This window comes from Vanellus vanellus, assembly GCF_965231255.1.
Source record: "Vanellus vanellus genome assembly, chromosome: 19".
In the NCBI taxonomy this organism is placed as follows: domain Eukaryota; kingdom Metazoa; phylum Chordata; class Aves; order Charadriiformes; family Charadriidae; genus Vanellus; species Vanellus vanellus.
The window spans coordinates 10,713,277-10,738,970 of NC_138924.1; positions in this window are offsets into that span (position 1 = coordinate 10,713,277).

The window sequence follows — 25,694 nt, forward strand, 5'->3', positions numbered from 1 at the left end:
GGCCCTTCTTGTGCCCGCAGGTGAGACACCAGCGCGTGTCCCCTCCCCTGTGCCACCAGCAAAGCCACGCTGGCCCCAAACCAGCTCTCCTCTCCTCGGGGACTGGCAGCGCCTCCCCTATGCCTTAAAAAACTCCTTTAAAACGTAACAGTGGCCAGTAATGAACCAGCAAAGGTTTATTGCCTATAAAGGATAAAATTAATGTAAGTTATCCTCATAAACTCTCCTGATTTGTGCTGGTCCTTTCTATTCTCCCCGCATGGCCCCGACAGCCTCTTCCAAACGGCTGATGGGCAGCGGGTGGGTCCTGGTGGAGCGGGTTAATTAGCGAGTACCAGCGCCGGCCTGGGCGGCACCTCCCGCGGCAGCCCGCCATGCTCTCCTGGCCTCCTCGTCCCACAGCGAAGCAGAGGCACGAATTACATTTTTCAGTAAGAAGCTTCCTCACTAGGAGACAATCTTTGGTCAACATATTTTTCTAACGACTGCAGGATCATAAGAAGGCGTTTTCCCACTGTCAGTCCCATTCCACCCACCTCTCTCGTGACTGAAATGCATTAAACTCCCCACCGCGGGAATAAGTCTTTGGCGGGGGGACAGTCACACCTTTGGTTTTTTTTTTTTCTCTCTAATACTGTAGCTAAAACCAAAATGAGAAATTCAGCAAAAAACCACAGAAGACAAATACATAGAGGCACATACCTCTGACTTACAGTCGGCAGCGTGCTTTTATGGTGGTTACTTATTTTCAGCAAATTGATGGGGCTTAAAGGGGAAGCTAAACTTTTAGCCGATACATAGGTGAAATAATATTAAATCCCCGTATTAAAGACCGTCATTAACCTGTTTGGTTTTTATTGGGCTAACGGTAAACACAACAAGCTGTGAACAGGGTGTTTAATTATTTCAATGAATATTTATAACGTATAGGACCTTTAGAGTAAATAAAAGAGAAGAAATTGTTCCACGGCGATTGGGAGGTTGATAAGCAAAGCCTCGTCTTTAAATTGAGTGAGCAAAATGAAATACACCTGCACTGTAAACCCTTGGTTTTGCAGTTGAGATATACAGATATATAGATATATATGAGAGAAATGAATACACCTCTTGCAACTTATTAGAGAGTCATTTGGTTTCAATGTACGTTAGGTACATTTGGGATAACTTTGATTTTAAATAGGAGAAGTATTTGGAGGCTGATGCTGCGGCACCGCGACTCACGATGTAGACAGAGTCACCGATTTCTGTAAAACCACCAGATTTGGAGGCTTTGGCTGAAGGACCCCTCTTTTTCACCCATTCCCCAAATCCTCTTCCAGGAGCATCCTCCCTTGGCGCAATAAAGGCCAAAGTGTTTCCTGCACTTGCCAGATATTTAGGGAGGGGGTTAAATAAGACATCGCAAGTGGAGATCTGCACAGCGACTTACTGGGAGAGGTACCACAGCACTGACTGAGTCCTTTGTCCTACGTTATACATAAGGGCACGTGTGTGTTTAACTGGCACAGGAAGATATAGGTTACCAAGCTCTCGATACAGACGATAGGATCGGATGCCATAAAGGGACGTGTGACTTGTGAATTAAGAGACTTGGTAACTTGTAGAATGGTGGTTTAAAATGACTTTATTTTATAGCTAGTTTCTGCCATCTGAGTGATGTTGCATGTATTGGTTGTATTTATAACTTAATAGCTTTTCTCAATTTTATTATACTTTTTATGATACTTGTGGCTTTATGGTACTTCATAATTTTTCTCAGATTCATTAAATCCAGTTGAGGGTGGAGCTAATGGCAGAGCAGGTGGTGCGTTCCCGGTGCCACGGAGCACTCCGTCATCCCCCTGCGGAGCGCGGGAGCCGGCTCCAGGGTGGGTTCGCGCCGCACGAGGTGCCCCTGGGGCTGCAGGCGGGAGAGGGAGAGGAGGGAGCGGGTGGCGATGGCCGGTCCCCGACGGCGGCTGGTGGCAGGGCCGGGAGCTGCTGCCGCCGGCTCCTGGTTATTCTGCCGGAGAAGATGACCCGCCGAGCACGCGGCGATGCCGCAGCGTTTCCCTACGTCTGTATTTAGGCACCGTTCCCTCCGCAAATGCACCCGGGTTTGGGCTGGGCCGGGAGCTCAGCCTGGGGCAGCAGCGCAGAAACAGCATCAGTTTAGGCTTCAGGTCATACCAAAACCAGCCGGTCACGGCCCCGTTCCCCAGTATCCCCAGAGCCAAGCACGGGATGGACCGCAGCCGCCCCTCGGGCTCCCAGCAGTGCCGGGAGAGGATGGACGCGCCGGCAGGCAAGGAGGCAGTCGGACGATGTTTCTCGTGCTCCTCGGTGTCTTCGTTTCTCGGGTACCCACTGTCCACGGTGAGGTCAGGGTGATTTTTCTCTTCTGGACCAGTTAAACCGGTCATTCCCTCCCATAACCATGGGGCGGGGGGAGGGAAATCTTGCATTTAAAAGTAAGGTGCATTTTGGCAGCACGGGCTTTGGTATGGACAAAATTCTGTAGCATTTCTCTGATTTCTGCATTAACCTTCGCCTCTGCCATGCGCTGTCTATTATAACCTTTCGGGTTTGGTAGGTGCCACGTGCCAACGATGACGTTTCTACGTTTTGAGGGCGTTAAATGGTTTTGGTGTTAAATCCTCACCCTGCCGCTTGGCTGACGCCAAGCCCTCCCGGCGTGCGGTGGCACCTCGCCGCGGTCACGGGCACGGTTTGTCCGGAGACAACGCCTCCGCAGCTTGTCGGCTGCGGCATTTCCGTCTGCGCTTGAAACTCGCCCAAAATAGGGCTAAATTTAAGAAAACTTGGGCGTGACTCAGCGGGAGTGAGGCGGCACGAGGAGCCCTGGGCTGGCCGCGGTTTCGCCCCGGTGTGCCGAGAGGAAGGCGAAAGGTTGGGGCACCCGTCACCAGGCAGACGTCGGGCACGGGGGACACATGGTAACGGCTCGATGGATCCTGGGGACGTTTGCAGCTCTCCTGCAATGGGGTTTGCAGTCCTAAACCCGCACTCTCCGGGGCAAAAATAGCAGCATCTTGTCATTCTGTGGTTTGGTTTTTTTTGTTTGTTTGTTTGTTTTTTTTATTGTTTCTTTTTTTAAAAAAACAGAGATAAGCAGGCTCAGGAGCCCCCAAACATCACTGTTTTTAAACAAAAATGTCATTTTTGTTAGTACTGAAATAGAGGGCAAGCTGCAGAAAAGCTGCGGGCCCCCGAGGGCAAGTGGCACGAATTCCCGGTGCCCAAGGAGCCTGGGCTGTAATTGTGTCTGAAATAGCCCTCACGGAGGAGAGATGCCTCTTTAGAGGCAAATCGGGTCCCTGTAATGTATTCCTCGTGGAGTGGAAGATGCCGGGATTATTTCTTTTGTATAGTTCAAACCAATTTAATTCCGAATCCCACTTTTTGGAAAATGGGAAAAGGTGGAGTTGACTTCTCGAAGAAGGTCTGTGTCCCCGCGGGAGGCTGGCGGCAGTTTGGGAGGGGGACATCAGACCCCCTCACCTTGCCTCCCTTACCTATTTATGATCCCAAGAGATAACGCGCTACCCAACTCCGCGGCAGCCTTCATTACAAGCTGTTGGTCTGCGGGACCGCAATGCATTTATAATTTTTATTGTTATATCTTTTAATTTTATTTTGCTTTCCTTGCTGTCTCGGAGAAGGGAAGATAGGAGTCCATATTTATTACAGAGCAAACGATCTACCTCCGTGAATGTATGTATCAGTTAATTTAATCTCACCAGTTTTATTTAAACTGTTTTTCCTTCCTTTCTTTACTCCCCTCCTCCTATCTCCCCCCTTTTCCTCCTCCTCTTGGTGCAAGGTGATCAGTTTGTTTAAAAAAAAAAAAAAAAAAAAAAAGCTGGAAAGTAAAACTATCCCGTGCCTTTTATAATCTGTATTGAAAAGGCTTTTTCTGGTTGCTACGGAATCGCTCTGCCTTTCACTGCTTACGCCTGTGTGCCTCCCGTGGCCCCCCGTCTGATTGACATTTACAAATTACCAAGCTGAGAGTGTTCAATCTTTGACCCGTGTGTTTCTATTCAGCAATGAGTGAGATTTGCAAGCATTTTGTCATATAATTACTGCAAATCCCTTGAAAATTTCCACAACAACGCCTAGATGAATGGTAATTTGTGCAGACAGCCGCTGATGCCTTTACAATGCACTAAGATGCAAAACAGTCTAATTTTTTTTTTTTTTTACCCTCAGATTTCTGGGGGGAAAAAATGTTCTGCATGTGAGCGTGTTGTAAAATATTTGGATTGTTAGATTTATTTGCTTACACAACCTATATTTGTGCTGATTTTATTGTATTGACTGTATGCATTTTTTTCCTCCCATTCTACAGTTTTATTGTGCGTTGGTCATATGCATACATCACCCGTATTGTTCTCCGGGAAATTTATTCCACCTTTCAGCATGCTCTTGATAGGACTTATTGCATTACTAGTTAAGTGCTGAGATTTGCTACTACAAAGATTTGAAACAGCCCCTTGTAATGTTTATTTGCCAGACATGGCTGAGATCATACGTTTTCATAACACTTGGAGTACATCTGCGTCTCAGCAGCCGGCAGGGCTGGGCCGCGCTGGGTTTGGTCTTGCGGGATGGACCGGGTACCTCTCCGAACCGGGTAGCCAAGGGGGAGAGCATCAGCGACCCAGTCGGAGGTGGATGTCCAACACCTGTTGAAATAATCCTATATATTTATTCATGGCGAACCTATATATATCAGTACGATTGCACGTGCATCCATATACACCTACACGAGTTGGGCAAACGCGTTCAGCCATCGACATTTTCACAAAAACTGCACGAAGCGCAACGCTCCGCGGAGCTGCAACCTTCCCTTCCCCGGGGAAGAGCCGCCGGGCAATGCCGGGGCCACCGACGGGCGCAGCACCAGCGCCTGCGAGCTTCCACCCCGCGCCAACGCTGTGCCAGCGACGGCTGTGCTGACGAGCCCTTGGCGGGGAGACGACACTGGAGTTGTGTCTAACCCGGGAGACACTGGAGTTGTGCCCTGGGAGCGAAGGATTTAGACCTCGGCCATGGGAATTCTGCATTTGTGAACTGTATTTTAAAATAAGCTATTTTTGCCAATAATATTTTGATGGAGTTTAATAAGCATTTGCCTTTAAGCCACGCTTTCAATTCGTTCAAAACACCTTTTCACAATTTCCCTACACTGCTGTATGTATATATTTATATTTCTATATATACGTGTGCTGCCGGGGCTGCGGCAGTGGGAGCCTTCACAGGCTTTGGCTCTCCCAGAGACCTGCGCTCGCTGCCCGGCATGAGAATCGCCATACGTGTTTTGTCGTCGTTCGTTAAAAACAAAACGGCTGCGCAAGAATCGTGATAACCGATCTGTGCTTCGGTATTGCTTTTATTTTCTGTGCTGTAACGCTGGCTGGGTTCTGGCCCGGCTGGCGCTGGGCAAGGGCAGAGACCTCTGCTCTTTTGTGGTTTATTTAATGCCGGGGTGGTTGTGCCCGTTGTCGGTGCCATCCCCTAGATGGGTTGTGTGGAGGGTACAAAAGGAGACACGTTTGCTGGGAAGGTGAGCAGAAACGGGGCAGGGCTAATGGGGGACGAAGCCGGTGAGGGTCTCAGGTGGGTCTCGAGGAGCCTCGCCGGGGCAGGGGGCTCCGGGACCAGCAGCCGCACGCGGGAACCCCCCACACCCCGGGCAGAAGGATGCTCGCGGCGAGGCCGGTTGGGGCGCTCGAGCGGGGCTGGCACACGGCGGTGGGGTGGTTCATCCTCCCCCAGCCAGCGCTGGCGGAGAGCGTTTTGATACCCGCGATGAAAAACACCTTATCAGCCCCACGTATTATTATTTATTATTACTGTAGTGTTCTCGCCGAGTCAGCCTTGACTGCACTGCAGTATTTTCCCTTTGCTGAGGAATTTCCTCTCTTGTCTTTGCGAGTGATTACCCCGAGCCACAGCGAGCAGCAGTACAGCGCAGATTTTAAGCTCTGGGATCTGTAAGTGCACGGCTGCTCGTGCAAAGCCAGGTTTGCACGCCTAGCTGCCGCGTCCGGAGGTATTTTTTTTTGGCCGCTTTTAAACGCTGTGTCCCGGTGAACCGTGAGCAGGCTCAACCTCGGCTTCTGGGGACCCGGCGACGGGGGGAAAAAGGGTGGGATGGGAAGAGACTGGTGGACATAACTCACAAAGTGTTGCCCGTCTCGAGCTGTTTTGCGAAGAGCGCGGCGAGCGACACGCGCCGGGTCACCGTGACGGATCGGAGGAAGAGTTCAGTGAGTGCGGCGTCTGAACAAACCGCTCTTGTCATTAGGTTGGAAATGTAATCTCTGCAAAAGAAGAGGCTATGGTAGACTTAGCAAGATCTGTTCACGTTATGGGAATTTAATGCACCTGGTAGAAACTAACTGCAGGTCATCAGTTTTTATTGGCAGAGTGCAGACATGCAGTGTGATGAACTGATCTGGCAAAACATTAACAAAGATAAAAAAAAAAAATAATCCTAGATCGGGTTTTGTGGTGGGTATCATTGAAATCAGAGCAAATACTACTCTTCAGATACTCGTCTGTTCACCCCCTGTAATTTCTGCTGCTGTGCTGCTGATGTAGATGGTCTTTTATATAGAGTTCGCAGATAAATTTTTGTCTGACACATATCTAGAACTTATATAGTCACCTGCTAATTTAAACCAATTTGCCCTAGGTGATGGGTGAATACACTTGAAAATTAAATGGGTCTGATTTAAGCATCCCTTCTCTGAAGCCAAAGATTATATAATTAAATTAAAAGAAAATGTGTTTTATAATAAACTGTATTTCCTCTTGGCAAAATCCAATTTTGAAACAAGATTGTAATATCATATCTAAAAATGTTTTCCCATGGGTATTACCAGTCTATTTCATTTAATTGTTTTCACCCATCATATTATGAGCTTTCAAAGTAGTGAAATGAGTGTGGTTTTTACAAAGAATGAGGGAGGAAACGGCAGGGAGAGGGAAAGGCTGGCTCCCTTCCCAGGAGGACCTCCTGGAGGACCAGGGGTGGTGGCAGGGGTGGACACCTCCCCGCCCGCCCCAGGCTTTCGGCTCCTCACCCGGGGCGGCGGCAGGCGATGCTGCGACCGGTGTGGATGGGCAGTTTGCTCAGGTCGGAGCCCGACGGCTGCGAAGCTCTTCTTGGATAAACCTGGGTCTCAGGGACCTGCGACTGGCTCTTGGCGTCTCAGGTTTTCCTTCTCCGGTGAAGGTCTGGTGTAGGAAGAAACTCAATGAGCCGTACTGTAAAGATTTTGCACTTAAGCAGAAAATATTTAACACTTTGGGTCTGAGCTGCTGGGAGCGCTCCTTCCCCAGCGTGGCCGTTCACCTCAATGCAGAGGGGTTTGGTAGCGCTGGGGTTTCCCCCGGGTGTTCCCCAGCATGGGGAGGAGCAGGATCAGGCCCCCAGGGTGAGAAGGACCTGTTGTAGGACCAGCAGCTCTTTGGGGTGGGATGCCCGCGGGGACGGCAGCCATCCTGCCGTCCCACCGAGGGCTCAAACCCCGGGCGGGGGGAAACGCCACATAAACGTAGGGTACGCTCCAAGTGAAATATGAGCCACTTCCAGCCTTAATTAATATGCTCATTTTCTTCTATATACATTTATCTGTTCATCTATTGTTCCAGCATGCCGACGGCGCTTTCAGTCTTGCACATCTAATTGACGCGGCTGACGATAATTTGAAGCCAAGGCGACAGCAGCTTCAATGCTTCCGCCTCTGTGGCAATTTGGCAAACTTTGGCAAAATGCTTCAACGAAACAGTAAGAAAAGCTGGAGGTGCCCACGCCACCTCGGCTGCCCTGCTCCCCGTGAACCCCGCCGGCACTGCCGGCTTTGCTCTGCGGAGGGGACGGGAGGTGCCAAGAGATGGGGCCAGAGAGCAGCATCTCGGTGTCTCCGCTCCTCGTGGGTCCCCACTGGACCCATTTATTTCCTCGATGGGAACGGGCTTATTTATTACAAGCAGCGATACGTTAATCACGGGCAGAGGAGTCAGAAATGGGCCCAGAGATGATAAGCGAAAGTGTCCCTGCGTGAGAGCTCGGCTCTTGCTGTGAAGGCAAACACCCTTCCAACCGCGAGAACCCTCCCAGGTGTCCTCACCTCCCTCATCCACGTCTCGCTTTTTTTTTTTCTTTAGAAAACCCCGATTCTGAATTTTTTGGGGGGTGCCGGACAGCACGGGGTGTTTCCCGTGAGGGCATCCCGCGTTGCCCTGCTGTGCGGTAGCAGCCGTGGGGTTTCCTTGGCAGCTTTGAACATCCCCACCACAGGCAGGACCACAGGGTACCACCGCCCTTTTCTTCTGCATCTTTCCCCCATCAAACAAACCGTTTTTTCTGCTGTAAAAACTTCTCAGGACTCATTGGCTTTTTAATGCTGGGGGTTACACAACCCCCCCAAATCTCAGGGACCGCATCGAATCAGCGCTGGCTGCTTGGCCATGTCCTGGGTGCCCGTCATCACCTGGAGCCCCCCAAAATTAAAGCTGCGTTCAGGAGCGCGGAGGGAGCGGTGCTGAGCGGTGCGGGGCTTCCCGGGGTCTGCAGCGCTCGGCGGCCTCATTAAATCCTTCAAAGCTTTTATCAGGGACAAAACCGTCGACTTTCTGGGAAAACGTTGATTAAAGCAAGAGCGAGCAGGAGTTGAAAGGCTAATATTATCAGTTTTAGCTCGCTGGGGTGGTGTTTGCCTGAGGTAAAACAATCTCGCGGCGGAGAGCGGTGATAAGTGATGCTGCGCCTGAGCCAGCCGGGCTGTACGAGGACGCGGCGCGGGGACCCGGGGGCATCGGGCTGCGGAGGGGGAAGGACGCGGGTATTTAGACGGGAAGCGTTTTCTGCGGGCGTTCGACTGCTGTCAGCCATTTTAGGTTTCTGAATCCTATTTCCCTGGTGCTTCCAAGAGAAGCTTTTGGGGGAGTCCCCAGCTAAAACTCAAATTTGCATTTAAATGGAGATTTTTTTTTTTTAATGAGCAGGATGCATGGGAGACTAAGACTATTAGGTTTCCTTGTGGGAGAGTGCAGAATTCTCTCACCTTTTACATCCCGCCCCCTCCCCAACCCCTTTAATGCACACTTTAAATTAGACATTAAAAAAAGGAATAGTGCGTCTTTAAGGAGAATATAATCATAAACAAATAAGTCTCGTTGCCCTTGCAGCAGAACTAATCTTCCCTCAGCTGAGCTGTGATATAGATCAGTAACAAGAGCCACGCGCAGGGGGTTCCTTTGAAATGCATAATACCTCCTCGTATAAATTGGAGTTGGTGTGATGGAGCTGTGAGATGACATATTGTGGCATGACCCCTCTCTACTGATTGTGGGTGAACCCTGCAAAGGTAAATCTAACACGGCGCACACATCAGACAATTTCATTTTCATCACCCAGGGACAAAAACATAGCAACAGAATCTTTTCAAATGATAATCTGCATGCTGGGCGGAATATTTTCCCTTCTTCCTTTCCTTTTTTTTTTTTTTTTTTTTTTTTGCATGTTCAATTCATGATGTAGGTGAAAGGAATTATAAATTGCTTCCAAAGTTCATTCATTGCCTTCTTCTCATTCTTCCCTTTCTTTTCCTCCTTCTCCTTTTGCTTTTGTTCTCTCTCCCTCTCTCTCTTCCTCCTTTTCTCCTGTCTTTGTCTCTTTCTCTTTTGCTTTTTTCTTTTCTTTTTTTTTCTCTTGCTTTTCTTTCTCTTTTTTAATTTCCTCTTCTTTCTTTTTTCTCTTTCTCTTTTTTCCTCTTCTTTCTCTTCCCCCACCTTCTTTCTCTTTCCTTTTTTTTTTTTTTTTCTTTCTCCATCTAAAAGTTTGGCATTGTGTGTGTATGTGTGTGTGTAACTGATTCATTCTTCTCATCCCCTCAGGGACATTCCAGTAATAATGATTTATAGGAGTGCAAAAATCTATGCTCTTGCTGTTACCAACTAATATCCCTCCTACCCTCCAAAAAGGGAGTTTTCTTGCAGAAGATCTCTCTGTACGGAACCTTCTCCCCTGTTTCTTTCCACTCCCCCCTTCGCCTTCCTGCGCTTTTCCATTCACGCATTAGGAGTAATCAGCCGGTTTGCATCGTGCCGACCAGGAATATATAGTCCTGCAACACCATATCTCATCTAGAACTAGTTACAGTTGACTAAAACGATGCTATAGCTGTTCTTTGTTCTTCTCTCCAGCGGGTTTGTGTGAGGCTCTACTCTTCTGAGGCAAAGAACGGTTTAGAAAAATCCCCTTTTATGTGCTATCTCTAATTTACCATAAACCGTTCCCCCCTCACAAATCAAGGTGCGTTTGCAAACCGTACGCAGCTACCAGGTGACGTCTGAATTGCCAGTCCCCATCCGAGAAGTACAGCTGACGGTTTGCGTAAACCCGGTGGCTTCGTAGCGGCGGTGGCTCTGCTGCCTTTGCCGGAGCCGTGCCGGTGCTGAGCCGTGCCGGTGCTGAGCCGTGCCGGTGCTGCCGTGCATCTCGCCAGGGCTGCTGCAGCTCCGGCACCCGGCAGCCCCAGAGGCATTGGCTGCGGCAGGCGCAGCCGCTGGGCTCCTGTGGGAAACCATCACGCTCAACATCAAAAGAGCCAAATAAATCACAGCGAGTGGTACGTCCTGGGACTCTGCTCTGAGGGCAGAGGAGAGCCGAAAAGGGCTCACAAGTGACCTGCAAAGCTCTGGTGAAGAGATGCCAGTCCTGGCACACAGTCCTCTCGTCCAGCTATTTTCACTGCTATTCTTGTTATTAATTAATGGCTCTGTTCACCAACACCCTGGCAGTGCCTCGGGCTGGCTCTCTGGAGGTGGCTGCCATGCTCCGGGCGCTCCTCTCCTCCATGCAGTAACCATCAGGTGTTGGGTTCTGCAGCGACTGTTGACATCTCGTCTTCACCCCGTGGGATAATTGCTGGCAGAGGTGGAGCAGTTTTGAGGGTGGCACAGGGTGGGCATCGCAGAGCAGAGGCTGTCCCTGGGTGTCCGGCTGCCATCCCGCGCTGTCCGTCCCTGTCCGCTTGGCTGCGGGATGGTCCCGGAGAGAGCAGGGCAGGGACCTGAGCGCTCAGAGCCCTCGCAGCCATGGCACGGCTGTGGGACAGCCCCATTACTGGTCCGTGCCTCAGTTTCCCCATCAGTATAGTATACTCCTGCGTTACCTTCAATTTAATTTACGAAGTGATGCGAAGAGCTTAGCGATCTCAGAAGCCACAAGCTCTTACCCGCCTCGAGGAGGAGTTTTGCAGGAGACGCCAACTCCACTTGGAAAGAGAAAACGGACAGAGCACAGATTTATTTTTTTGGGTGCACTTCGCATAACCTGGCTCACAATTAAATAACCCCACCCCAGCCGGCACCGAGGGAGCGCGGGGTGCAGCAGGATGGCTTAAATCCGTTCACAGATTAGGGCCATCATGGGCCCGTAATCCCGTCACCGCCTCCTCGTCCCTGATGCCGAGTGACACGGCTATTGTACACGTAAGGGAGTGACACAGAGATGAGTTTGTCGGTTCCACCTAGCGTGATTGCCATTTTCTCCTCGCAGAGGAGAGGAATGAAATTGAAGGAGAAAAGGTCAGAAAGCCCTGGTCATCCTCTCCCCTTCTCCCAAATCACTTGTTCCTCTGGATGGAAACGAGAAATGACAGGTTCCCGTGCCACTTGGGATGCAGGCAGCCCGGAGTGAAACAAAAAGGAAGGCTGGTTGGAGTCGGGGTGGATAGCAATGAATGTAGCCTGTTAATAACGCATTTCAGAGGCGCGGGATCCTGGTTATTGTTCGTGGCATCTGCTAACACCAAAGTGACAGTGACAAGTTCTTTGATTAGAAAGAGGTCCCCACAACCTCCTCCCTCCCGCCCCCGCGGAAGGGTCTGTGCAAAACACCACCCTCTGCCTAAAATCCCCTCGGAATGGTACTGCGCGGAGGGGTCAGTTGGGGAAATGGCTTTTTTTATTTGTCTTCAGTTTCCACCTTGGTGCGGAAATGTCTCAGCTCAGACCCAGGAGAATCTCGTCACTTTCTGCTGTTTTTTGGCTTTCTCTTTCTTCCCCTCATTCCTCTCAATTTTTTCAAAGGAGGAACTAAAGTGATACCACCCACCCTCCTCAAAATTTTCGTGCAAATTGGTGCACACCTTTTAAATCCCAATTGAAAGCAAACACAATCAGTGGCAGCATCCCTGAGTAGCCATTGACCCTACTTTGGGCAACCTCCGCTGCCCACGTGGCTGGCGCTGGGACGGGGCTGGGAGCCGCGCGAGGGAGGCAGCAAGTGCCGCCGGGTCGTGTTTTCTCAGGTGGAGAATTAATTTTGGTGGTGTTTGTGTCACTGGTGGGTATTTGCTTTAATTGTTGGGGAACTGTTTGTTCTGTCTACACGTATTTTGAGGAGATCGTGCAAGAAAATCGCTGGTGCAGGCGATGGAAACTCCTGGGAAACAAGCGGCTGCACCCGCAGCGGAGGATGCTTGGGAGGAATGGGCTGAGGCAGCATCTGTGTCCTCCTGCCTACAAACCATCCTGCCCAGTTCTTCATAGTCACCCCCTGAAGTTGTCCCTTGTGTAAAGAGCACCTTACCAAAGTGCTTTCCACGAGAAGTGTACGCAGGCTGTTGGTTTTTTTTTCACTGTGAAGTGTTTTTTCTCTTTTAACGCAAACATGAAAATCCTCATTTGATCCTTCTAAAAAAATATTATTTTACAACCAAGTGTTTTTATTTGGGTTTCAGGGAGAAAGCACTGCTCTGTGAAGGCCAGAGGGCTTCACCATCAGCAGGAACCTGCACCAGCAGCCTGAATCCCACAGCGATGCCGATGCGAGCCCATGTCCGTAGGGATGCCGAGGAGCATGTGCACAAGGAAGGACGCAGCGTGCAGAGCCCCATCACAGGTGCTGGTGGGGAGAGGAGGATGTTTCATGGGTGCCTCTGGTGCAGGGAGCACTGGGGCTGCTTTGCAGGTGCTGAGCCTCTTTGCTACTGGACTTCCAGGGACAAAATGGAAATAGTAATGCTCAGAGCACTGGTACACACAGTCTTGTTCAGAAGATCCTGTCTGTACCATGGGTATCTTCTTTCCATCATATTTTAATTTTAATTATGTGTTTCCCCCCAGCCCCCCTGGAAAGTCTCTAATGGGCTGCATGGGGTTTTTTTTGCTTTCTTTGTGTTTCTCGAAGAAAGAAACTTTTTCGCAGGAAACACGGGTAAAAAATATCCTACCTTTTTCTGGTGGAACAATAAGTGCCGGTTTTGTTCATCTCTATTTCTTGCAAATGGGATTGTTAAAAAGAGAGACTGTGCCAGGGGTGTGCAGAATCTTACCTGTCTCAGACAAAAACCATCATGACTGATGGCACAAATTCAATGATTTTACGGCATCGAGAGTCGGAGAGGAAAACACAGAAGTAAGAGAAACACACACTGCCCAGGTGGAAACTGTCTTCCCAGGACTGTGATTTTTCCTGAGAACTGAAATCAGCAGACATCTGGGCTGGAAGGACGTTGGTTCGCAGGCAGCAAGCTGGGCAAAAATACCCACAGATGTAAGTAATAAAACCTGTCTTATGTTTAGAAGCACAGCATAAGGGAGGGGACTCTTCCCCTCTGCTCCACTCTGGTGAGACCCCACCTGGAGTACTGTGTCCAGCTCTGGAGCCCCCAACATAGGAAAGACACAGACCTGTTGGAGTGGGGCCAGAGGAGGCCATGGAGATGCTGGGAGGGCTGGAGCCCCTCTGCTGGGAGGACAGGCTGGGAGAGTTGGGGGGGTTCAGCCTGGAGAAGAGAAGGCTCCAAGGAGACCTTATTGCGGCCTTCCAGTGCCTAAAGGGGCCCCAGGAGAGCTGGGGAGGGACTTTTTACAAGGGCATGGAGTGATAGGACGAGGGGGAATGGCTTCAAAGTGGAAGAGGGAGATTTAGATTAGATATTAGGAATTTTTCCCTCTGAGGGTGGTGAGGCACTGGAAGAGGTTGCCCTGAGAAGCTGTGGCTGCCCCATCCCTGGAGGTGTTCAAGGCCAGGGTGATCTTCAAGGTCCCTTCCAACCTAAACCATTCTGTGATTCTATGATAAAAAGTTACCAGGAAGCAACCAAGGGACAGACTCCCTCTCCTCAGTGGTGTTGTCCAGACCTCCTCGGTGGGGTACCTGAGCCTGGGCAGGTTTGGGCTTTGCTTCTTCAGCTCAGTCTCAGGCGGGCAGAGGCTGTTGGCTCGAGTGGGCGTGCAAAGGAGACTGATGCCAGGCTCTGGGAGAGGCCATGGGGTGGTTCTGCTTTGAGCTCATGTGCTCCTGCTGAATACTTGATTTCTCTCGTTTCTTTCAAGATCAGTAGATGTAGCAGCTGGAGGGGTGTTCTGCAGGTGTCTTAAATAAAGCAAAAGAAGAGGCAACAGCACATACAATTCAGATTGGATGTAAGAAAACCACTTTTTTAATGACGGTGACCAAAGACTGCAAGAAGCGCCCGGAGGTGTGAGGGAATCTCCATACTTGGAGAGTTTCAAAATTCATCTGAAGAAGGCGTTGAGCAGCCAGACCGTCATTGAAGTCAGTGACTTTCTGTAGGAGCACAGTGAAGCTTTTCCTTACCTTCCTTGTCTGCTGTCCCCCTCACCTGTCTGTGGAGGAGATCAGGGGTTGGAAGGTGATTTTGAGCTGCATAATTTGTCAGAGAGCACTGCTAAGGCGTAACTGTGCCAAAAGCCACCCGTGAGAAGCCGCCTGGGCTGCAGTGAAGGTTTCGGGCTCTTGTGGGGGCAGCCTGGCTGGCGTGGGCAGGATCTGCCACCCAGCACCTCCACATGCTCATCGTCCGCCTCTCACATCAGGCCACGGTCCTGCTCTTGCTGGCAAGGATGGGTGAAGCCCATGGCCAAAGCTCTGTGCTTAGATCTGAGCATTTGCTCAGGTGTGTTTTCCTCTTTGGGAACAAGATGCCTTGTAGATGCCTTTATTCAGTGACTTGTTGGCGCTGGTTTCTTGACCAAAACCAGACTGAACCAGAGAAGAGGAGCTGCTGACCTGCAGCTGTCTGCAGTCCAAACCCAGCAGTGAACGTGCCTGGGCTATCAAAGAGGTCTCCGTGGCAAGTCTGCTCCACAGGCGGGAACTTTTCTAACCACTGAGCCCTCCTCTCCCTGGGTGCTGCCATTTCTATGCTAAGCTGTACGGTTACAGATTTTAAGATAAGGTGCTTTTGTTTCCCAGTTCTGTCTGAGTTACCATTTGAAACTGATATGACAGGCCTAAGGCTAGTATAGAAATTTGTTACAAGTTCCCATTTCACAAACGTGTCGCCAGTCAAATAGCCTCCCTCCGCCTGAGCCTATTTACTCTCTCGGGGATCTATTTTTAAAAGTTATTAGCAGATTACTGGTTTTCTATCAACCTCAGGCACCAATCTCCCAAAGATACCATTGTACTTTAATAAGGTGCATTTGATAATCCTCAGATAAAGGCACTGGAAGTGGGGGGGAGGAGAGGGAGAAACTCTTGCACCTATTCATCTAAGGGACACAGGCTAGAAAAGGGTTAAACATACTCATGTTTCTAAATGGCTGAACTACTGTATGTTGTAGTTTTCAACTGCAAATCATCTTTAATAGCAGACATCACGGGATGGCTCATTACATTAAGCTATTTTTCATGCTATCTCCTGTAATATCCTTTAATCCAATGCGTTTCAAATCACCTCAGGCTAAAATAAGAGACATAGCGATGTAATAGCCTAGTGTATTAGTGGGTTAATTGCCCTGTTGTACTCTCTAGTAGATATCTCTGGAATGAGTTCTATATTAATTGTAAATTGCTTAATACATTTAACTCCTTGAGCAGCTTGGTCCTCTGCTATGTCTTTAATGAACAAGAAAAGTTTTGAGTTGTAAATAGTTGTTTTCTCTTGGCCGGCACCACAGGGTGCCTGGCCCTTTCCCGGAGCACGCACGTCACCCTCGCGGCTCTTGGGAAGAGTCAGCCCGGAGCTCTAAAGGGAAATTATTGCTTTTTCCTGGAAGCCGCAAAGTTCTGCTCCAGCCCCGCAGAGCCACAGAGCAGCGCCGCGCCAGGAGGTGGCCAGCGGCCAGCTTTGCATCAGGATCTGCATTACACCGTGGCCATCCCCAAATCGGACAATCGGAGATTCTGCGGAGGGGAAACAAAAAAAAAAGGGAGGGGGAGGTTTAACTAATACATAAGATTTCAGGCTCTCGTCTTGCCAGTGCTGTGGCCAGAAAGGGAAGATGAATGAGATGCTCTGCGGCTCTGTCGGAGGATGCAGCAGTGGGTCACTGACACATACGGCTCTCAAAGTATCGCCCATAATGTGCAGTAGCTAGTTTTCTAAAATTACTTTTGCAGCACTAGGCAGACATGGCCACAGATTTGCAGTCACTTTTCTGAAGATTGGAACATAAGTGTCACTGGGCTACTAGAGGGTAATGTCACTAATTTCTTTGGATTGCTCCCAGTTTGAGTCGGGGGGGTGGAAGAAGGAGCGGGCACAGCGGAGGTTGGAGGGGGTTGTATAATTTGCAGGTGAGACATTCCTTATTCATTTCTTCTGGGACATTCTGGTTTCTAACAATCTTGGCAAAAATGTCGCTGTCAATTTAAAGGACAGGCACAGAGGAGGAATGCTGAACTCTGTGCTCTGAAAATTTAGAAGAAACTCTTTTCCTGAAGTGCCACCTATTGCTTAAAACCAGCAGCATCGCAGCAGCAGTGGTAAGGAGACCACAGGTCAGTGGTTTGGATTTAACCTGCGGGACTAAAAGTCCCGTCCACCTGATCTACCCGACCCGAGCTGTGCAGCTCAGTCTGTTCCCGGTGCGATGTGGCTACGCCGCAGCACACCGACTGTGCTATGGATCTCTTTTCTAAGCCTCACATCTAAGATAAATATAATACTCATAAAGATACAATTCAGGAAGCCTTTTATAACACACTTAACTTTAAACATACGCTCAAGTTCCAGTACTTTTAACAGAAGAGCATCTTAATGCTCCTTTCAGCTGAAGTGTTTAACAGAAGAGATGCTTTGCTTTTGGGTTTGTAAAAGGAGGCTCAGACAGGTCTTTCCCCCCACCGGCCTCCATGGGCTCCATCTGGGAGGGAAAGGGCTGTGCGTGTACGGTTCCTGCGATGGGGTGGGAAACACGGAGTACAAGGCAGGCTTTCACCCCAGCAAGCTTTCTGGAAGTTCTCCTGACTGTGCTTCCACACAGACCTCGGAGATGCAGATGCAGCACAGCTCTGTCCTCTGCAAGGAGAGATCTGATGTCACTCGTCACCATCGCATACGGCAGCTCAGAGATTTAAATTTGGATTTTCTGAGCTGCCCTGGACTGTTTCTGACTCCTGCACACATTCAGAGTTATGATTATTATTAATACTTGTATACTTCATATAACTTCATATATGACTACTGCATATTAAAACACCCAAGCAGAAATTTCCATTGCTAATTAGAGAATGTTAATACTAAACTCTCATGGATGGAAATTTGTTTGGAAATGAAACCCCAGTAATGCTATTTGACCTTTGCGGTGAAGCTGTGGAATGGGGGGATGACGAAGCGGGTTCCGTACGCTCAGCTGGGGAAAGCTGGCAGCGGGCAAGGAGAATGGAGTCTTGCTCGGATGAAGTCAACTAGAAATTACCCTGGAAATCAGCATCTCCTTCAGTCGCCTTTGTTACAAATGCAGCAAAACCGAAAGGCTGCCTCATTCCACTGCCATTTAGGCAATTTTTTTTTTTTTTGCTGTAAGGTAACTGTACTGACTTCAGTGGAATTACTCCTGATTTATACCTCGGGAAGTGAGAGAGGAGCCAGACGCACTGGGTAATTCTGCTCCAGTATTGCCTGTACCCATTAACACTTCCTCACATTTACATGAATAGTTAGTTGGGGCTAAAAGAAATATCATCCCTCTGGTTTAAAACATGATGCAAAGATATTTGTGAGACAATCTGAATGAAAATTTTGCAACTTGTAGAGGAAAATTTCTGTGAAACTAGGGAGCCAGTTGTTCTTCGAAGGAAAGACACAAAGTGCTTAGGCTGCTGGAAAAAAAATCCATCAAGTAATTCTCTATCTATAAAATAGGTGGTAATGCAATCTGAGCTTAATTTTGATGGCACACTGTACTTCATAACAGTGACAACACCTTAAAAAATGTAATGAAAGGGCCTGATTTATTACTGAAATAATCCATTTAGCACTCCAATAAATAAAAGGAGAAAATACAACCAATGTTTCGGCAGAAGTGAAAAAAAAAAAAAAAGAGAGAAAAATTGCAATGCATAGCAGTTTTCTGTGAATGCATCCAGAGGCTGCGGCCACATGTTTTGGGGCCGATTATTTTTCTGAAGACAAATATAAATTCAAAGTTAGACTTGAGATTTAGGCCTGATGTCCACTCTGCATTTTGACGTACTTTTAGAACAGCAGCCCCGCGACTCGGTAACGCAAGGGCTGGTTCTGACTTTCTGACTGACAAGGGGGAGGAGAAGGGGAGGGGAAGACGCTAACTTACTGCCTTACAAATATTTGATTTTGAATATGCTCTCGTCGCCGTTATTAAGTGCAAAGCAAACATATTTTCCCCTCATGCCAAATTTGTTTTAATAACATGACGTTTCTTCTGCAAATGTCAGCTCCAGCCTCTCTCTCTCCATTTCAGCGGCACTTGGCCCACAGTGAAGACTGACGGGTTTTATACTCCCTCTACATCACTTCTATTAATCTGTTTAATATGCTACAGGACTCGGCAGCGGCAATGACAGTAAAAGCAATAAAATCTTCACGTGGCAGATGTTTGTATTCGGGTACAGTGTCCTGAACAGCATGCTGGAGAGAGGAGCTGCCATTTCTCTGCAGATGAAGAAAAACTTTCCAACACACAAACAGTCCTTCAGCAGAATGAGTTGGCTGAGGAGGGCGCTGGACTCTGGTACCGAAAGTTTTAAGGCTGTCCTGGACCAAGCCTTGAGGAAGGATGCAGAAAGGATGTGAGCGTGGCTCTGCAGGGTGTGCTGCTTTCAACGAGGAACAGTATTAGAGGTGACAGCCACGGTAAGAAGGTTCTCCTGTGCATCCCATCACCGTGGACAACATAAAGCCATGGCTCAGTAACATCCTCCTGCTTCTCACTGTGCTGGGGGTCAGACCGAGAGGCATTGGCCGAACCTCAGCATGTATGAGAACATGTTATTTAAAAGACATGTAGATGTGGTGCTGAGGGACATGGTTTAGTGGTGGACTTGGCAGCGCTAAGTTAACGGTTGGACTCGATGATCTTGAAGGTCTTTTCCAACCTAAACAATTCTATGATTCTATGTTGTGTCCCCCACCTCCCACCCAGGTCTCTTGGCGTTTGCATCAGCCAGTGCTGCACGCTGTTCCTGCGATCGTTAAAATGAATGGGAAGTACGACGGGTGAAAAATTAGGGGAGAAAAAGCAGCAAACTGCTGCCACATGGTCCTTTTTGGGGGGATATTTTGCTGTGCAGCCTGGGAGCATCCTCCGTTGGGGGCTCCGTCCCTCGCTCCCGTGTCTCAGGCGGCTGAGGCTGGAGGAATGGCTCTGACGCCTGCGTCCCGCTGTGCCCTGCCCGGCCCTAATTGGCCTGTTTGTTTTGCAATAAGTGATTCCTGCCTGTCTTGGGGTGGATTGTTTTTCACACCATTAAATGAAGTTCTGCTGTATTGATCCCTGTTTTTCCAATTTGAAGCCTGAAAAGTGATGAAGACATTTTCTTGTTTTCTCATGTACTTTTCCCTCAGTTCATTTAGGTGACCTGTCTTTAGTTCCTTGCTCTACTCGCTGTAATTGCTTCTTCAGAGTAATGTTACACCGTAAGCGCGGTACTGCAGCCGGGGTATGTTTTTATGGAAGGATGAAGGAAGGCGAGGTTGAAGTCATCAACCAATATTAACTGTGGAAGGTCTGTCACAAATGACATCTCAATAGCAGTGTCTCAGTGTCTCCTGCTGGAGCCTCAGTAAAATAGTGCAGAGGGTGAGGGCAGGACCATGGGACAGCTTTGTCTCTTCAGGCTGCTTAATATTTTGCCTAAGAGATGGAAACACCGTGGAACATTATTTTTCTTTGGGCACAGATATTGTCGTTTGTGTCCTCTTTACCTTTGTGAAAAATGTAAATACTGGAATGTTTGCATCAGATTTTGCCAGGGATCTATTTTTGTTTAGCACTAACGTAAGGGGTGGATTTTTTCCAGAAGAGATCGATAAAGCGGGTGCTGAACTTATGTTTAAGTGGCAAGTTTAATTAAGAAGGGAGCAATGGTTGTTCCAATGCAGCCTCCCTTGCAATTAATTAAAGTACGAGGTCTAAACTGAGTCTATGCACGCAGAGAAGTCTTCTGGTGGCTTCATCAGGCTCCAGACTTACAGACTTTACTGATGAAAACCAGCAGAAGTGCAGCGAAGCCTGGGAAAAACGTAGGAGGTTGGGATTGTTGGCTGTATCCCCAAGCTGTCCCAAGCCTGGCGCAGGCTGGGACGCCCCCAGCGCTCAGGGCAGGAACCCAGTACCACTCTGCTGGTTTGCCCCAACGCATTGGTAGGGACTGAATTTAAAGTTTGAGTTAGTGAGTGTTTCAGAGCAGCATCTTGGGTACCTCTGCACCCACACAGGCTGGGTCCCGGCAGGCTTGTGTCACTGCGAAGCTCTGTGATGCTCCAGAAAATTTTTACTCCCAGGCTTTTGTAGTATTTTTTCTCCCCAGTTCACAGGGAGACACATAAACCATCCTTGTTTTAAGGAACTTGTTGTTGCTTTGATTTCTTATGGAAGTGGATTTTGGTGGCTTTGCAATAAATGGTGGAGCGCAGCACTTTATTTTGCTTTTCATTACAGGAAGGGAGTAAAGCAAGCGCTAATAAAGAGGCAGAATCCGCAGCTCCTGTGCAGGGCTGGGGGAACGTGCCCCACCTCTGAGATGCTTCCCGAGGGAGCTCAGCCCTCCCTCCCTCCTTCCCTGCTGCGATGTGGCTTATTAAAGCAGCCGGGGGGTGTGTGTGCGTCTGCGAACACCCAGAGTCAAGCATGGCTCAGGTAAGCTCAGGTAACGGCAGGATGAATTTGTTCCCTGATCCTGGAAATAATCCTGACAAGAGCAAGTGGCCTGGAGGAGGGTCGGGACTCTGCTGGAGTCTGGGGTGCGGGAAGGCAGCCGTGCCCGGGGGCCGGCACAGGATCAGGGCACTAGGGGCCCATCTCAGTGCACACTTATTAGGAAGATGATTAATCTATTTATTTTGCATTACTGCTATTATTATTATGCGCATAAGCCTGAATTATGTAAGAGCTTTACTGCACAAATTGCGTTTGCTTGCTGCGAGCACAAAATGAAGAAGAAAATTCTTTCCTTTGAATATCTTCTGATCTAAATGGGTGGGAAGTGCTGAGAGAGGGGGCTCTGGGGGTCAAGATCTGTCTTTTGTGCTCTTGGCACCTACTGTCATGAGGTCCCTGCTCCTAACTGGCCTTCCGAAGTGTTATTGCAATACCAAGGAATACATAATACAGACAAGAGATAGGGAAAGGGATGCAGGAGAAAAAATAACTTGTGCCAATGTATTTTTCCAAGAATAGCAAAAAAAAAAAACAATCCAGGGCCCAGTTTGAGAAGATGGTGCCATAAAGACATCTGGAGGCAAATCTTGGGAATAACATCCACTGGATCTGAATGGTGTGAGACATTTCCAAAGGGTAACTGCACTAGGCAGAGTAAACAGCAGAAAATACATGAACAAGGAGGGTTTAATAATTTCCTCTCCAAATATAAAATCCTCAGAAAAAGGCTAAAAATTAGGAAAGGGGGTAATTTGCAGACATGGGTGATCTGTTCATCACCTAAGCGATAGGAGAGGATTTCTTTTTAAAAAATTTTTATAGTAAACTACCTTATGACAATTGGTGATAAAAGAGCTGAGCCTTTCAAAAATCCATTTTAATAAAACATCGTATGACCTCATAGATATGCATAGGATTTAGAAATAACATGGATTTTAATGAAGGTACTTGAAAGGTATGGTGCCATATTGCAATTTTATGGAAGATCTTAGATTAATGAAATTAAACGTGAACTGCATTGTTTAGATGATGAACTTAAGGTCATATCTGCAGCATTTGAAAGAGAAACCTTGAGTGGAGGGTGTAGAATCATTGATTTAGACCCTGGTAGACAGCTGAATAGCAAGCATTGAAGCATGAAGGTAAATTCCCATATTTCATTGTTAGAAGGTTAGCTGGTGGCTGCCAGCTTTTCAGTGATAATCACCAACCAATTCCACCCTGTTTCAAAAAAGATTTTGCCTTTGTGTGCTAAGACACTTTTAAAAACCATTACTGTTCAAAGCAGGGGCACACTGTTTAAAGAGAAGCTATTTCTGCAAAATACAGGATGGCAATGAGTTGATGCTGTCCTTGGATAGTGATGCTATTAAGTTCATTAGGATCATCATCCATTTAAAATGCTTATAAGGAGAATTGAGACTGTTTGCTGGAGACGCCAGAGGCACCTCCTACTGCAAGTCACAACTACATGTCATCAGTAATTAGCTCTTTTGCTTCCTTAAGATTTTTTGTAAGACAATGGCCCTTTCAGGTTTAAGTACTGTTTTCCTCCCTGGACACACACACACGCGCGCACACTCACAGGGAATAAATGCATGCACATGCACATGTGTTAAACTAATAGACATGAATTTGTACAACAGGAAAATTGCAAGGAATGAAATCCTCAGGCCTTAAGAATAAGTGATAATAGAATGATACTGCCAATTACTGCTGGAGAACAGTGTTGTCACAGGGAACAGCTCATGGAGATGGAAGGATGAGGGGCGGAGAAAAGATTCCCTTTTGACAGTTTGCCGTTAAAGGGAATTTGTCAAGGATGTTAAAATTAGATCTAACTGGGCCAGATCCTCAGATGACATAAATCAGCCTGTAGACTTCAAACCATGATCCGGCCATGTACTCCTCTTTGTTCTTTCTTCATCTTTATTATCTGCATCATAACACTGCCTGAAAGCTGCAATGAAGCTTTAAGCTCCATTGTCTTAGTGCTGTACAAATGCAGTGAGAGAAGGTATTTCCATGCTTTCATCTGCTCTGCACAGATTCTTTCATTTTTTAAAACAGCCACATGTTTTACAAAGCCTACTCAGCAATGTGGGAGATGGGGACCTTGTCTAGACTAGGATTTAGGCTGCGATGTTAATATCAGTTAGACAATCTGTATGGACTGACCTGTTTTCAGCGTGGGTAAGATGAGCTGCTCTCCACAATGGCAAAGTGATCAAGTTGCCTTTAATGAGTGCTGTTGCATACCAGAGTGAGAACACTGTAACGGGAATCCATCACCCTGCACCCAGCCCTGCTGGTTAGAAATACAGTAATACTTAAAGGGAGCATTTAGCTTCTGGAATGGCCTGCTAGGGTGCAGGGGTCTTGCTGGGGACAAGAGGGGGCAAACCTGAAAAAGGCGTTCTCAGACGGCAAAAGATCCCGTACTTCCATGTATGTTCTCTTCCAGCCCGAATTTTTGGCAGGCAAAGCTGAACAATGCCACATCATGAAAACTGTTTGAAAGCTGCCAGTAAGGAAATTAGAGAAGAAATAGTGTTAGAGAATGGTCGTAAATGCATTAGGATCACTCCTTTCATTAGAAACTTCCTTGCTTTCTCCCTGCTGTACACCACAAACAGCTTGCACATGATTTATTTGTGTGTGTTTGGGGAGGAGAGGCAAAGGGAATAAAGTTTTAGCCATTAGACATTTAAAAAGGCAGTTGGGAGATTTAGAGTCATGATGCTTATTAAAATAAATGGAAGCTGTGTGTCTAAATCCCCTGGTCATCCTTGAAAATCTTGCCCCTAATATTTATCTTGCGGTCATTTCCAAATGGGGCATTGCATATCCCATTTCTTGTGTGTATCTAAGTGCAACTGGACAGTACAGCCAGGATCACACAGGGGCCAAGCCCAGCGCTATGCCATATACTGTTTAATGTTCTGAGGAAGGAGAGAACGTAATGGTACAAAGCCTTGAAATGGTACAGGGCATTTTCAGGGAAACTCTCTACAGAAAAAAGTCCCAGTCCCACAGAAGTTAAGGGAATGTGGCTCTTCTCTCCCATTTCCAGAGGTTTCAGCTACGTGCAGCTCTTGGTATCAGACAGACCAACCCTGCTCTGTCCAGTTCGGTGGAGTTGATTTGCTGAGCTTTTAATAGATTCTTGACTCTCCATCCTGTTGTAAATCTTCCAACAAATATTTTTTAATTTTTAAAAGAAACTATTGGCATTGGCCACTTCAGAAATGCTGACCCATTAAGTCTAAACAGGGAAGCTAGGGCACGTTAAATATCAATTGATTATAAAACCCATATTAATTGACGTTTAGCAGCTCCACTAATGGAGAGGAGCTCATTACATAGCAGTTAACCCTCAACGCATATATATTAAATAATCAATTAGTATTTATTTAACATACAATAACCTCCCTATTAGAGCTAAATTAAAGCCTCTTTATGGAGGCCTTGCAGAAAGCACTGCACTGTGCTAACCTGAAGCCAGGAATTTGCATTAACAGCCTGAATCTTTGTTACCTCTGGTGCCTCCGAGATGATTTTAACACATTAAATGAAAGCCTAGAAGGGTTGCGTTTGTTACAATCATTCCGCCCTACTACGCGGGACTCGGGCCCTGAGTTATGCGATTGAGTAAGAAAAAAGTGTAGTGCAGGTAAGTATTTGTTAAACAGAGCTGTAGCCAAAATAAACAAAATTCTCCTGGTTCCCCTGCAGCACAGCGTGTTCCGTAGGCAGATCCCGCTCCCGAGAAAGGCCAAGCTGAGAGGAAAGACGGGAAGAAGAGAAAGTCTGAATTTCTCTTTAGAAGACAGATGGAAAAGGTTGTGCTGCATTTCCCAGCCCGCAGAGCGGGCACGGGGACCTTTGCCGTGGGGCAGGATAACCTTTCAGCCCGCGCATGTGCCACCGTGCTATGCCATCAGGGACACCCGGAGGCCAAGAACGCGTCCGGGGTCACTCGCTCCATTGCAGACAGACCATGAAATGTTAAGTTTGCCACATCGGACTGTTCTGGCCACTGGGTTTGTTCTTTCTCTCATCCCCAACCCTTCAGTCCAGTAAGACTGTGCTGACACCAAACCCAGCTGGGGTGTAGGCTGTGCGCTGCGGTGACTGCCCGGCGTCAGCAAAGGCTGGGGAGATGCTGGATTAAAGCTGAACCAAAGATAAGCCTCATTTATCCTCCTGCACCTGTCCAGCATGGAATGCAGTCCACTGATGCAATTACAGCCTGTAAAAATGCAGTTTTAACACTGTTCTACCTTTTATGAGCAGAATCTTCAATTAAAACTCTTCCTAAATGATAGGAATCGTGGCACTAAATGAAAGGCAAATCAGGTTTCTCCAGGATATGGTGCCAACAGTGCACACAGGCGTGAACTGAATGCTGTAAGGCTGTGGAGGGGAAAAGACATGAGAAAAGCTTTGGTAGTGTGTCTTGTGGGCTGTGCAGCTCTCGTGTGGGTCAGATTCAGCTCTGGGAGCTCCTCGGCAGAGGAGGGAGCGCCGGGAGGGAGCTCCGTGCGGAGAAGTTG